Source organism: Capsicum annuum, chromosome 3 (genome assembly GCF_002878395.1).
Source record: "Capsicum annuum cultivar UCD-10X-F1 chromosome 3, UCD10Xv1.1, whole genome shotgun sequence".
NCBI classification, from domain to species: domain Eukaryota; kingdom Viridiplantae; phylum Streptophyta; class Magnoliopsida; order Solanales; family Solanaceae; genus Capsicum; species Capsicum annuum.
Genome location: NC_061113.1, coordinates 234,590,642 through 234,603,032, shown reverse-complemented (window position 1 = coordinate 234,603,032; position 12,391 = coordinate 234,590,642).

Genomic DNA, 12,391 nt, shown 5'->3' with positions numbered 1-12,391 from the left:
GGAATATAATGGGTTTTATGGAGGGTAGTAATGGTGAGGAGGAATATATGGAGCTTGGGCGTAGACTTGGGTGTAGACTTAGGCTTGGGATTGGGGATAGGGGCGAGGCGGTCTTTTGGGATAGGAATGGGTTCCAGCTACAGCGGTCGCCACGGCCTCTTTCTTCTTTTTACCTCCGAACACGCCAGATCCACCTTGAATCGCTTGTGTGGTGGCTTTCAACGCGGCCAAACTCACTATTTAATCGGTCTTGATTTCGTCTTTTATCATCTCTCCCATTTTAAGGACTTCAATAAAAGACTTTTCCATTGCCGGAAGTAAATGTTAAAAATAGGCCTCATCTTGTGCCTGAATGAAGACCTCTACTAGCTTAATCTCCTTCATTGGAGGCTTTACCCTGGCCGCCTATTCACGCCACCTTATCGCGTATTCCCTAAAGCCTTCAGTGCTTTTCTTCTTCATGTTGACCAAGGATTTTTCATCCGAAATCAGGTCGACATTATACTAAAAATGTTGCACAAACTCAGAAGTTAAGTCATTCCAGCTGTTCCATTTATTGATATCTTGATCGACAAACCATTCTGAAGCCAGATCAAAAAGACTCTCTCCAAAGAAAGCCATGAGCAACTCTTCCCTTCCCCCTGCAGCCCTCAATTGGTTATAATAACGTCTCAAGTGTGCCACGGGATCACCGTGCCCATCATACTTCTTGAACTTGGGCATTTTAAAACCAAGGGGAAGGTTAACGTCTAGGAACATGCAAAGATCTTTATTGGAAACACTCTTATAACCTCTGATACCCTGCAAATTCCTCATGGCTTGTTCCAAACTTTTCAATTTCCATGCTATGACTTCCTGTTCCTCTGTTGCGACAGGTTTCTCTGTATCAAATGGAAATACAGGTGGCTGATTATACCCGTACGGTTTATTCATTCTCAAAGTAGGCTCCGGGGCATAATACTGACTATCTGGAACCTTCAATACTGGCTCACTGGCAGACAAAGGAAGCCCCGTTGTCAGACACACAACATATATGGGAGCTTCAGGTGGTGGTGGAGCCACAAACACCGGTGTGATTGGTGGCGCCGGGTGAGCAGCGAGTCTTGGTTAGGGAGCTGCCAAGGGCACACTAGAAGTGTCAGGATAATAATATCGTGGAGTAAATCCTGGCACGTGCTCAGGTGACTCCGTCGGAGCAGAGAATTATGCCTAAGAGAGCGGTGGGCAGTTAGAGATATTCCCAAGACCTTCAGGAAGCAGAGGAGGAGACATGCCACTAGCCCATGCTCGGCGCAAATCTATCAATTGTTGCCTGAGTCTTACTACCTCATCATTGCGTTCTGAACTTTCTTCCCTGGGATCCTGATCCGGGTCAATGAGCGAATTTTCAATCTCCCTGCTAGCCATGACGAGCTTTGCTTTTGATCTAGTGAAGTACGGGTGACTAGCCAGAGTGCTGCAAACCAACCACTGTTGTCTGAAATAACATGCTCATCAAAGACGACACCCGTTAGGATTAGGCCACACAACAAGCATGAGAATTACATTGGTAAAATTGTCCTAGATTCATGTTTATTTCTACCAGCCTTTGAGGGTAGCGAGGTCATTTTAACATTATCCTGATTTTCATTTACACTCATTTGCTTCTTTCCTCCAAACACAACTCTTTTCTTTCTCCCTTATTTCCCTCTTTTTTTATGTGTCAGTCTCTGTTCTTTCCCTTTTTTGTCTCATAACCCTTTCTTTCCTTTCTTCTCTAGCTATCGACCTTCGTTTTATCATTCTTTATGACTTTTGATTTTCTTTAAAAGAGAAAGAATAATGAAAAATAATGAAACAAAAATGATTAGATCAAATCCAAAAGTAGGTTGCCTACGTATCATGTTGTACATGAATCAAATCTTGCGTAGTTCGGGCAGCGCATGCATAAATATCACAAAGTTGAAGATTTTTTTTTAAAAAAACAAAAACAAACAAACAAAAGAAAGACGTAACATCATAACATTTTGATGAAAGAAACAACAAAAACATACAACGAAATTAAGACAACCTCGATACTAATCAACAAAGACTGAATGACATTCTAGACTAGCATGACAACATACATAATGCTCCTAATAAAGACTCCAAAGCTAGAGCAAACTTGACACTAACTTACAAAGACAAAATACTACAAATGGTAGAAAAGTAAAGGACTCAAACTAAACAAAAGATAAGAAGTGCTCCTTCAAACTAGTGCTCTTCGTGATGACCCTGGCTGAGATGGACTTGTCTGTGAAGTTCTCTTTCTTCCATTCAAACTCTATAGCATATCCTGCAAAGACACCCTGATATTTGGGAAGAAGTTTCTGGCACGTATTCCCGTCTCATGAAGAGTGCACCTGGAAAGATTGTTTTGACACCTTTCTATAGTCTTGAGCAAATCTGATAACTGAACTCTCAGTGTCTCCACTTTGGCCCCTGCACTTTCATCCTGAATGTCCTAGACAAAGCATTCTTCATGTATTCTTCCTCTAAGTTTCAAGGGCAATGGCCTACTAATACCTCAAGGTATGGTTTGCATCCAGATCTCATATATTTGAGTGTACCCCGGATTATCCAAACTTTCTTTAAAAGTATCCACTCCTAGCTTTGTTGGACGATTCCAAAAATGCTCTTATTTGCTATCACCTAAGGCTTGGTCCTTAAAGTACTCGTCATCCTTTAGAAGATCCACTACTGGCGGTACATCCTGTGACCTACCCAACTGTCTCATTACCCTAGAAGGAGTGTATGGTCTTGTGCAATTAAGCCCTAACATAACCAGAAGAAGTTGCATATGACAACCTAATAAGATTACTTTTGGATGAAGCCACAAATAGGTCCACAAAATATTATCCTCAGTCCTTGACTCAAGAAACTCAATCCAAGCATCAACTCCCATTGGTTGCGAGAATTTATCCAAGCGTATCCTGAGGTCCATGGCTTTCACTCGATTGGGCATGAAAATCACGTCCGGTCTAACTAAGAAAGGCATATGCAAATGCTCCATCATCCACAGTTGCAATATCAGGTTACCGCCCTCAAAAAATCTCATCCCCCCCTTCACCTCGGTTAAAGCCTTATATATTTCTGTTAAGATCATGGGTACGATAGTAACCCTAACCTTGTCCTTTTGCTTAGCGCTCTTGTCCTTTTGATCTTTATGAAATAGATCCATTACCACAGATTGCAAACGTGTATTAACACGTCTTTCTTCTTGTGAAAACACTAGAGTCCCTAACAAGGCGAGGGTGAAGACTCAAGACGCTTTCTCTCCCACTTCTGCTTAGTTATATAAAATTCATCCCAAAAGTAGTCAAAACCTTCCAAAGACCCGAATCTCGCGAAAACAAATCCAAGGAAATCTATGATTGATTCAGACAACCCAAATGCCTGTTGTTACTCTTCAACCCACAACCTTGCAGAAACCTATTGCCCGAGTGGTTCTGAGCTCGGATCATGCTTTTATCAATATAAGGTAAATGGAGCAGACCGGATATTTCTGCCAAGGTATGTGTCATCTCACACGTTCCGAACCTAAACACCAAATTACTAGGATCCCAAAAGGTCAATATAGCATCTATCAGATATGGCCGGGGCGAGATATGCAGAAGCTCCATAAGATCACCTAATATTTTAATTAGCTCTTTCTAGTCAACGTAGTTGAACGTGCCCTACCACTTGATTAACTTTTTAGGCACCTTGCCAACCATTCAGACTTTAGACTTTGTGGACGGATCCATTCTGTAATGACAAAAAATTTGACAAGTGCAAAAGATTATGACTCTAATTCGCCGAACAGTATCACTGAATAAAATTAGCCTACTTGGCTAAGACTTGCTAACAACACTAAACTATGAGGGAAAAGATCTAGGCTAAGGCTAAGACAAGGACAAAAATAAAGATTACCGGACCCATCGAGGGTTGCCTACGTATCCCGCCCCTAGGGACGGAAATCAGGTATGCGTAGTTCGTCCAAGTTGGAGAATTAAAACGAACTGAGACATGATTTAAGAGACGTGATTACAGACGGATGATGAAAAATAAAATCTTTTTGGGGTTTTCAATTAGACACTTCACACAAAACTGTCACCAACAACTATGAAAGAAAAATTATTTTTGGTATTTTCATTTTATGAAATGGACAAAACTACAAACATTTTTGAAACGTCTAAAGAAAATCTTTTTCGAAATTTCAGAATTATGAATGCATGCTAATTGAGATAAAGGGAAAATCTTTTTTGATGTTTTTGAGATTACGAATGCGAAAGGTAAAAGAAATCTTTTTTTTTTTGAATTTTGAATTATGAAAAATAAAATCCATAAAGAACTCTAAAGATCATGAAACTTTTTTTTCTTTTCGACTCACATTCTTTCTTTTTCCTCTTTTTTTTTTGACTTTTTGCTACCTATATACTTTACTTCTAACACATGTTCTCCCCAAATCAGTCCATCAAATGACCACGTTACCCTCAGAGATGCAACATTTAGCACATAAGATTCTTTAGAGGTGAGTTTCCTATGAAGGACCAAGTGGGTCCCGCTAGGTCTCAAGATGATTCAGATAAGTATGACTTGAAGGATGACCTACATTGAGGTTTACTAACAAGACTGTTCGGGGGAGAGTATGGTCGATAGCAGCTTGCTTTAGCTGGCCACCTACTCTATACAACCCAACAGCTCCCCCCCTATAATAAGGGTGACTCGACTATAGATCGTGTACACACGTGTACTACGGACTTATTGCAGAAAGAATGACTCGGGTTATGCACATGATGTCAGATATAAAGCGGTAACACATAAAGAAAGACTATAAACAAAAACCACGGAAACGCACAACAGTGATAACAATAACACAAACAATAATCACAAACAATGTTTATACACTCGTAATGCCAAACAAAGCCGATACAACTTAAAAAAAGCTCAAATTCTGAAAAGATCCCCAACAGAGTCGCCAGAGCTTCACACCCCCTTTTTTAACACCAAAAGAAAGATTTTCGTTTTTAGGTTTCAGAAAGGTTTTTATTATTGAGTGACAAAAGATGAAAATTTGTTTTGAAAAAGGATTATTTTTACTTTCAAAACTCAGAGTCGCCACTTGGCATAATCTAGCGTGCCAAGTCACCTTTGGAAAATCCTTTTCAAAAATGATTTTGACTCTGTAAAACTGATCCGCGAACAGAGATTACGGCTAAGAAATTCTGTTGACCGAGGGGAAGGTGTTAGGCACTCCTCGATCCCGTGGTTCGACCACGGTCGCTTGGAGGAACATATCGGATAATTTGACATTATAAAATGTATAAACCACATAAACACACAAGACAAGCAAACAGACAAATCAAACAAAATTCAAAAAAAAAACCCAGAGTAATGTCCAGTCCGAATTATACAGTCCAAGAATAGAAAAATACAAAAATAGAAATCCTATTTAGACTAATCCTAAACTATGCTCCAATGCTTTACCCGATGCCTTGGGCCTTCATCACGAATCTCCTTTGCGTACAAGATACGTCGAGGCATTCCCCGATAAATAGATATAAGTACCTCGGGGTATTCCCCGGCCAAATAAGTACAACTGAATTAAATGCGATAAAACAAAACCATTCCAACACATATTTCAAACAAGCCATCAATCCGCCATGCCTAAATTTGCCTACCCAAACCTACCGTTCGCCTATCCATTCTCGACTAAAGACATAATTCTATAACATTTCATATCAACAATAAATCGAAATTAATCCGAATCTAACCTTTTTGTCAATTTACAATTTCATCCCCCAAATTTCTTTTTACCCAAACCATTAAAACATTGATCAAATTCATTCCTCAAACCACCAAAGTCGAATCACCAAGCATCATGATCATAATATCAACATCAACAAAATCCAACAAACGCCACACATAAACACAACCATTCAACCAACCAAAATAAACAAAAAGAGAACGGATAAAGGAAATGGACCTCAATAGCACTTGTTTTCGTTGATAATAAAGAAGTCCAAAAAATTGAAATCCTTGAATGAAATCCTCACGACGAACCAAGCTCTAAACCATGAATATTGAACCCACTCAATTGCAAGTAAACCCCCAACGCACTATATCAAGCCCGAATCAAGAAAATAGACGAATCCAAAACCCCCAAGGATACGACAGAAAAGTAAAGCCTGTATAATCCAAGCTCCGGCGAGCTAACAATAGAAAAAACCAACGGAAAAGGTCAGATTCCAGTAACCCTGATATTTTCCGGCCAGATTCAGCTGAAAACCAATGGAATACGGAGAAAATTTTGGAGATTTTGGACTAGACTCGCTGAATGGACGAAATGGACACCGATGGCGCCGATTCCGGTGCAAATGTCGCAATAAAAATAATAGAAGGAACTATTTTCTCGCTGTTTTCTAGTTTCTTCGCCGTATTTCCGTCAAACACCACCCCCTCCGTCGTCTTCTCTTTACTGCATGAGTGTGTGTGTATATTTCTCGGTGAGAGCGTGTGTGCGTGCAAGATTTGTGAGGATTTGAGAGAGGTAAGTGTGCGTGTGTGTGAGTTTTTCCAAAAGAAGGAGAAGACCCCTCTTTTTTCCTGTATGTGTGTGTATGTCGTGATCCCCCCTTTCAATTCCAAGAAATGACCTTATATTCAATGATTGTGGGGTCCACCAGCGAGGTGTCTTTTTTTCCCTTTCTTGGAAACTTCCTCCTTTTATTTTCTAATGTCTTGGTATAAAATTATTTCTTTGTGGGCAAGAAAAGGGAAAAGAGGGGGGGGGGGGTTCACGTGAGGTGGGGTAGAAGGGGTAGGGGTTAGATATTCATTTTTGATTAGATGGGTTGTTGGGAGATTTTAAAAGAGAAGACAAAATTGGTTGGGATGTGTTATTTGGATAAAGACAAAGACAAATAAATAAATAAATAAAATGAAGGGGTTATTTTATTTGTTTTTCTTGAAGAAAATTATAAGACGAGGTTAAAGTGCGCGATAATGGAGTAAGAATTTTTTTTTTGACGGGACAAAATTACGTGTCTACATATATTACTAAATTCTAAATATATGTATATAAATATAAGAAAAAATTACTAAAAGAACAACTTATGTTTCAAACTACTAAAAATTCATCCACTTTTAAAATATTACATATATCCCAACATTTACTACTTTTACTAAAAGTTGAGATACAAGTTTAAAACTTCTTATTCATTCGCTTTTTACCAAAACAAGACTCGTTTCCTTCCTCATTGTACGCCATAATTTCAGCGGCTGTTTCAATTCATTCTTTCCTCTAATTCAAACTTTTGAATTAAGGTAAATTTTCACCTTAAAATCATATTCAATTTCTTCTAATTTTATCTAACATTTTTTTTCAAAAAGAAATAATTTGCCCCTTTGTTTACAAAATGATTTTTCAGTGGATTTGTTGAACAAATTCTTTGATTTTTGTGTTTTTAGTCTACATTATTTTGAATTAACATTATGAATAGAGAATCGGGACCATCTTTTAGTCTTGGAAAGGCTCCCTTGAAATGGTTTGCATATTGAATGCCATTTTTGATATCCTAACAAAATTTTCTTCTGATTATTCGACCTGGGCCTTGTTCCAATGTCTCACTGGTTTAAGCGCTAGTGGCACTGACATTATTGGTTTTCTTGGTGCTGAACCCGTAGTCCAATCTGAAAAGATGTTCCTAATTCTCACTCTAATACCAAATATGTTGTAAAATGAACAATATTAGATGTACTAAGGTCTCTTATCATGAGGATTCATTTTTTCTTAGCCGTGGCTGTTAACTTCTTTTCTTCTACAGTGTATTACGGGTTAAGTTTGAATGTTGTCAATCTCAAAACTATTTTGTACCTCAACATTGCCCTTAATACGGTTGATGAAATGCCTGCCAATTTGTTATCCACATTGGTGTTGGACAGGCTTTGTCGAAAGCCGGTAGTTATAGGGACATTGTGGTTCAGCGGAATTTTGCTGCTTAGCCGGAAGCTTAGTGAAGAGTACTAACGAGACCTTCAGAGCAATTTCTTGTATCTCTTGTTCTCTATTTTTGTTGTTATATGGATTTTTTATTTTTTAAGTTTTAGTGAAATAGGCATATCAAAGATACAAGTTAGTAAACTTTTATATATATATATATATATATATATATATATATATATATATTGCGTACGGGGTTGTTTTGTATGTATCTGACACTATTTTTTAATTTAATTCAAATATTTATACCAAAGATACATATTCTGTAAAACAACAGATTTGGATAATTTCAAGCTTAGATACATATTTACACATGCATGATACTTTTTTCAATATCTTGTATCTATTGTTATTACCTGTTTAAGTTTTATATGTATCTCTTATTTTAAGTTTTGGTAAAGTCAGCATACTAAAGGTACATATTAGTAGATTAAAGATACATATAGTGTATGAGGGGTATGTTATATGTATCTTGCATTTATTTTTTTGAGTTCAAAATTGTGAATTCAATTATTTAGTCCTCGTACATTATATCGTTAATCCAAACATATCAATGCTGAAATATTCATTGCAATTACTTCAAACAAAATCAAGGAAAAACAATTAAAAGGTCGTAGGAATCGTTTATAACTGGAAACAAAATATGAAAGAAATTTTGTTTTAAAATATGGAATAACAAACAAATTAAATATTTTTGTGGGATTTTAATCAGTTTTTACCTTTATTAGTTAGCTTAATTGCTAAATTAAAGTAACTTCAGTCGTTACAACCCTTAAATTATGCAAATTAGGCTAATTATTAAATGTATCTATAGGATGTGTCTCACATTAGTTATATCTATCTTCAACGACAATATGTTAAAAAATTAAGATGTATTTTATCGTACAGAAAATTTTAACGAGAGATAAATATATGTATTATCGTGCACAACATGTATCTTTAACACTACTAATATGTATCTTTGGTATGCTTATATCACAAACTAAAACATCAAGAGATACACATATATACACAACCTGAACCAGAGATACAAGATGAAAAAAAAATGTATCTAGTTAGACCAATTATATATCTCGGCGTACTAAAAATAACAAAAACAGAATTACGTAAAACAACAATCAATTTTATGTTAAATGCATAGCTGAATAAACAATAGACAAATAACTACTTTGAATCGTTAGACAAGATACAAATAATTTTTTGTCAGATCTTTTCACATAGAAATTGAAGGAATGCTCAATGACATATCATGTCATAACTGAAATAAGAGTACACCTATCCTTGTAGATTTGCCCAACCTTAACTTCACTACTTTTGCAATCTGCAATGATCTTTTTTCCCTTCATATCGAACAACGACAAAGGAGCAGGACAATTAGATTTATAACTAATTAATTCCATAACGATGAAATCAGTTTATCATAAGTTACATGTTCACTAACCACGATTCCATCGTTCTTATAGCCCTCGTACTTTAAATCGTTAATCCAAACGCTGGAATGACGTAACAACACTGAAATATTCATTGCAATTATTAAAAAAAATCCACAAATAAAAAAAAAGAGGTCTTACAAATTTTTTTGATGGAATGTGTAAACTTTTTGCAATCTGAAAATTGATAATGGAAAGATTTTTGTTTTAAATGATGGAATATCAAATTAATTACCATATTTTGTGGGATATTATTTATTTTTTACCATAATTAGTTAGGTTAATTCCGATATTAATGCTAGTTTAACCGTTACATCCCTTAAAACATGCTAATTAGTTTACCTAATACATGTATCTATAGGACGTATCTAACTTAGGTTATATGTATCTTCAAAGGCTAAATGTTGGGATTTAATGAAATTTTGAAAGTAGTTGAGATTTTTAGTAAATACTAGTAAACATGTTGTTATATATGTAATTTATACTGAATATACAATCCAAACCCATTGACAAGCACTGTCACTTGGCCCAGTGGTAGATTGATCACTGTTACGGCCTCTTCTTTGGGGGACGTTGGTTCAAACTTTTTCAGAATCCACAGACTTCAAATCCTGACTCCGCCTCTAATTACTAAGCTACTAAGATTACTCATATTTTCAATAACTTTACGAAGATAAATTCAGATATTGGCTAAAAGTTAGAAGAAATAACCTACACTGCAATTATGCATCCACTTAGCAACTTAAATTAAAAGTAACCAACAAATATATGCATAATCATGTAAAATTTATGTATACAATTAGAAAAAATAAACAGTAAATTCGACTGGCTATTTACGAAAAGATACCAAAAAAATTTGGGTTCAAATGAACCCGTAACTACACAATTGGATACGTTCTGTAATAACGTACACACTTCTATCTATGTAGGTTAAGGATGTTAAGTGGGCCAGGTCGGGTCAATCAGAAATTGGCCCGTTAAGTTTAGCCGGGTTGTGGGTCGGGTTGTAGTTAACTGGACTGGGTCGGAGCCGGGTTCAACAGTAAAAATTTTAAAAACAACCCTGAACCAGCCCACTTAGTCCAACCCGGTCTAACCCACCTAAAATCGGTTAAAAATCCGATCAAAAACTTAAAAAAAAATTTAAATATACACTATATATACCCACCTATATACATTTTAAATACGTTAAACAATATATATACACTATATATATAATATATACTACATTTGAATTGAAAAAATATATACACACATACACAATTACACATATATACGTAACATTCAATATATACGACTATACGTACTACTTTAAATAAAACATATACTAAAATATATATATATATATATACTACAATATATATATATATATATATAGTTATATACTAATTTATAAAACATATACACATGTATACGTTAAATATATACGTCTCTAGAAGATATATACACATATATACGCACCATTCAATATATATGTACTACTTTAAATAAAAGATATACTACAATATATATATATATATATATATATATATATATAGAGAGAGAGAGAGAGAGAGAGAGAGAGATAGATAGATAGATAGATAGATAGTTATATAGTTATATATATATAGTTATATATATAGTTATATACTAATTTATAAAACATATACACATGTATACGTTAAATATATACGTCTATAGAAGATATATACGCATATATACGCACCATTCAATATATATGTACTACTTTAAATAAAATATACTACAATATATATATATATATATATATATATATATATATTTACTAGTTTAGTATACGTGCTTTGCACGTGTGTCTCATATTAATTAATAAAATTTTATATAAAAAGAATAAAAATATTTAAAATACAAAAATGTGTTAAAATAAATGTTATAACATTTCTTCCTCGTTGTTATATCATGCTCACTCCCAGCTAGATGATTATCGTTATGCTCACTCCTAAACTTGATGACTATCATTCTTCTTCACCAATTGCAAGTACTCAAGCTTCTTGATGTTTGTGTTATTAATTAATGTCTTCTTCATCTTCTCTTCAATCATGATACTATCAATATTTCATAAAAAAATTCTCAATTAACAATTATCTATCATGAATACATCATAATTTATTATTGTAAACCTCAATAACATAAAAGAATTTTAGAAAACTTATATTATATCAAATCACAAGAAAAGATAATCATAAATTTGTATTTTTTTTTTCTAAATTTGATCCAATATCAAGTGGGCATGTAATTAAGAAGAAATCCTAGAATATAGACCAAACATACAACTTTAACAAAAATTCTTTCTATAACAGGTTAATGTTGGCATGACAAACATTATTAAAAAACTAAATCTAACTCCCGCATTAAAAATTGGATTTATAGACTTAACAATCGGTTTGTGTTACATTATGTGTAGCAAACAAAAATCATAATTCATTACTACTATTTACTATTTAATTTTTTTTTGTAGATAATTCATGTTTATTTAACAATGAGACAACTTATTTAGTATATTTTTTATTTTCTAGTCTTTCATCCTTGTTATGTTAAATTTATATCTACTGTTTTGACATTTATATCTACTATAATCGATTTGACTTTATCTATTATTCCTTTCACCACTTATACATATTTAAAAATTTTGTCAATTTAAAAGATTAACATACATAATTTTTTTTATATATGTATTAATTCATTTAAAATTTTAATTTGACTCTTTTGATCTTATCTCTTTTTGAATATTTTTAATTTTTTTTCTAAACTTGTTATTCTGTTTTTCATGTGAAAATTTTGTATTGATGATATAAATTTATGTATATATTTAGATATAAATTAAATCTACATGTAATTTACTAAAATATGATTATATTATATATATACATATATACATATATATATATATATACATATATACATATATATATATATATATATATATATATATACATATATA